Genomic DNA, 981 nt, shown 5'->3' on the forward strand with positions numbered 1-981 from the left:
GATTTAAATTGATGAAATTTACCAGTTACAAATTAAACATTTCTGAGAATTGATTGTACAGATTGCAAATCTTTTTACATAATTAAAATATGTATATACACTAAAAAAATGCGGTCGATCTCACAAAACAATTGAAAAAAAAAAGAGTAAAGTATTACATTTAGTAGCTCATATATTTATAACTTAATGTAATCCAGAAAATAATCCAAAGTCCAAAATTCGGGGGATATAAACCGTCTTAAAGACATTTGTACAAGAACTATCCAAAGATATCTAACAGATGTCTCATAAAACATTTTATATCGAAATTTATATCGAAATTGGACTTCGTGTCATTTATCCCAATAAAGGCAAATTTTAGAAATAACAATGACATTGCATAATGACATCATGAATTGACAAAAATTCGCAATAATTGCGCTAATTAAGATATAGCCATAACACAGCTGATTTGTAAGAATAAAATTTCTAAATAATATTTGCCAAAAATTAAACAAACTCGCAAGGGATACTAGAAAACTCGAAAATTTTGAAGCATTGTGTGCGAATAGAGTAGTTTATCCGTAACACGAAACTATTTTTTATTCATGTAGAATTACAGTATTAGGGAATAAAATATTCCTTTGAAAAAAATCAGTTTTTTTCTTTTAAAATGAATATTGTCGAAATTATAAAAGATAGGAAAAAAATGTTTTTTTACACTTTTATCAATTGTTGTACAGAGTAAATTATTTACATACTGATATCCTGTTGATTCTTAAAGGCATTTACAATTTTACTGCAATGTAGAAGTTAAATTGAAATAATTTTTTATGCCTTTATTCTTTGTTTATATATTATATTTTGTTATATATTATTTTTTAAGTATTTCAAATATTTTATATTTTTCATAAGAAATATGAGCATTTCTTTCTATCTTCTATATAAATATCAAATCTTTATAGTATATTTGTAAAGATTTATATAAAAAAATTCTTTTCA

This window comes from Atta cephalotes, assembly GCF_000143395.1.
Source record: "Atta cephalotes unplaced genomic scaffold scaffold00033, whole genome shotgun sequence".
NCBI lineage: Eukaryota > Metazoa > Arthropoda > Insecta > Hymenoptera > Formicidae > Atta > Atta cephalotes.